Genomic DNA, 3,290 nt, shown 5'->3' on the forward strand with positions numbered 1-3,290 from the left:
TCGCGTATGACACAGCAATCTTCCACGAACCGGCTACTCTAGAAGCCCACCGCTTGTTCCAGCGCTGACGCTAGAAGCCTCCAGAATCTTCTCGTAACAATAGTATTTACAAACAAAATTTGGTAAGTTTTCGTGTTTTGGTTCTGAAAGTAAATCAATTGAATTAGTGATAGGTATTAACATACCTACCTAGAAATGTTATGGCATTGATTACAGCCGCAGATGGCTGGTCAAAGCCATCTAAGGTCCGGTATTTCAGTACTTGGTTAAACAAAGAATTTTTGGTTAACTCGTTTGAAGCGTATTTCACTGTTGGGTTATACACTCATCCGATGGTTAAATTTCTTGGTCAGTTGACCAGGGTAGCGAGGATGGGTTAACCCAAAGTTCTAATCTAAATTATAATCTGGCACATCTGGCATTACAAGATTTCTAATAAATTCCAAAATTTTAATGAGGGCCTTTGGTATGTACTTTGCGTAACATAAAAAATATTTGGTACCTAATATTAAATTTGAATGTCAGTTGTATTTGATCTGTTCATTGCGAAGTTTAGAGTTTGTTGAGTTTGTTAAGTTATAACTTTATTGCGCACAATATAACATTATTATAAATAATAACATTGCGCGACAAATTTAACTAATTTTGAGTAGACTTTTCGAAAGTTGGAAATTTGTGATCTAAAGACATTACCAAATAATATTTTGTTCTTTTTATACTAATTTTGAATTAATTATATTTGAGTAGTGTAAACATTTTCAATTTGAAAACAAAAAAGTGAATTTAATACAACGTCATCATAACCTACTAGATTTAAAAATTGGTTTTTTGAAAAGATATGCCCATAACATATAAACGCGATGTGATAATGTGTTATAAAAATGTGGGCTACTTGTTATTGCACTTATCAGTTTTTTGGGTACCGAAACCTTAATTGTTACGCAGTGTAATAGTGCATAGCGTGGCGTTCTTTCAAGAAATCTCTACACACGAGAAATTGTAACACTAGTTAATTTGGTGCGTGAAAACATCAGAATCAATCAGAATTTAATTTGATTCCAACTAAGTTGACAGCTCCTCGACCGTTAACACCACAAGAACAGAGATAACTTCGAGATCGTCAAGTCTAATGATAGAATTTGTCCCATTTTAGAGCAATTTTGTGTCTCTGTCTGATGGGCATTTCCCCCACTATGGTACTATTAGGTGCGCTTAATTAATTGATGGCCCTACCATCGTTTTTAGTACCAGCGGATGATAGAAGATGAACACCAATCGCTAAACTGTAGTCAGTTAAACAGGAAACTGTAGTAAAAATTTGCACAAATTTGCAAATGGTTCGCATGCGTAAAAAGTTTAAAAAATTAACAAAATTTACAATTAACAACACGTTTTTCAAAATTTTCAAAATGTGGACTTAACGTAAGTTTTCAATTTCAATATTGCTAGTTGTATGTTTGTTTTCCAAGTGATCTTTACGTCTTTATCTTTTTTAACCATTCTAAAATTATAAGTCAAATTTAGCTTATTGGTGTGACCCTGTATAAAACGTTCTAATTCAGACAACTCAGATTCATTATTTTAGTTTTTATTGTTCACTTCTTGTCATATTTCTAGTTATCAAGATTTGCAAATCGCATTCTGGTTTTATGGCACTATTACTTGTACAAACGATAATTTCCTTCAAAACTCTCCGAGGGGTTCGCCGTCAGGACATAAAACCCCTAAAAACTCTGTCCATAATTCACACTGGAAAAATGCGATTCTTCTGAATGTTTTTAAGACGTTATGAAAATTCCTACTCCATAACTATATTATTTATTTGTGTATATTAGTCTTAAAAATGTTATTTAATGATTACACAAGCATATCGTAGTCTTAAAATCACTAAAGAAAAAAAACATGATTTTTCATCAACAAGCAAATAGTCTGTACTTCCTTTGAAATTGAAAATAATTAAGTAATAAATTATTTGTTAAATCAAAGAGTTTTATTTACAATAACCTAAATGCGAAGTGGTTAGAATTGCATTAAAATTACAATTTATGTGAATTTATCATCATTTGGATGACGATTAACATAAATCGTAATTTTATAATTTAATAAAATTTACTTAAAAAAATGAATCCCCAATTCAGTTTTTAAATCGAGCACTTGTTGACAAGTAGCGGCATCTACACGAACCACGTTCCAAAGTCGACCAGACAAGTTCTCAGGGGTAAAAAAGTGTCCGTTGTTGAGCATATCGAAGTTATCTTTAACAGGAAGTACTATCAACAAACGAAAATTGTTGGTTAGTTAACAGAAATATCTTTATTCCACCGTTTTGGCACTGAAATACGCCTTCTTGGTTATCTTTCTGAGAGACATTTAACCATGGTTTGTTAACCGTGTTTTTGACCGGAAAATACAAAAAGAGAAAACTTTTAATCCAAATTATGGACGAAAAAATTAATAAAACGAGTGACTCTTGGCCATTTGAACTATTATTATAGAAAAGTTGAGATAAGCAGCAGCAGAAGACTGTTGAAAGCAAAATAGCACAAACGACACTAAAAAAGCACGACGGATTTTGCCCACACGCCTCGTGTTTGTTTACCCGAACCGATGGAACGAAGACGGACGAATTTCAAAGATTTCGGATATTTTGAAACGACGGTTTAACACGACGGGTTTTGCCCACAGACCTCGGTTTTTCCGACCTATTGTTAAAACAGTCGAAACGTCGTTCAAAACCGTCGTGCAAAAACGAGGTTTGTGGGGCTCTTAAGGAGGCTCGGGAGTGACAAAAATCCTTTTTTTCGCTTTTTTTGCCACTTTTTTTCAAATAATATTAACTTGTTTACATCAAACTGTGTATTTTTTCAATTTGTAGGGAGGATGCTATGTTATAACTTGGTTCACTTTTTTATAACAATATAAGAGCAATAATAACAATATAAGAGCAAAAACGTGTTTTTTTCGCTTTTTTCGATTTTTTGGCTATTAATTTTAAACTAATATGGATATGTTATACATCAAAATGCGTATTTTTTGATTTTGTAGGGAGGATGCTATGTTATAACTTGGTTCAGTTTTTTGTATCGTAATTATAGCAAAAAAAACAGGTTTTTAACCATGTTTTTTCATAATTTATACCCTCAATCTTCATAGAATGTCACAAAAATTGGTATGAACATTTGATATGTTAATATAAAGGGTGCTAACTTGACAAATCATTGTAATCTTTTACATTTGTTTAAATATTAATTATTTCACAAAATGCACAATATCTTCGAAAGAAATACCTA

The sequence above is a fragment of the Gnatocerus cornutus genome, chromosome 8 (assembly GCF_029298725.1).
Source record: "Gnatocerus cornutus isolate USDA-ARS CGAHR chromosome 8, icGnaCorn1.1, whole genome shotgun sequence".
NCBI classification, from domain to species: Eukaryota; Metazoa; Arthropoda; class Insecta; order Coleoptera; family Tenebrionidae; genus Gnatocerus; species Gnatocerus cornutus.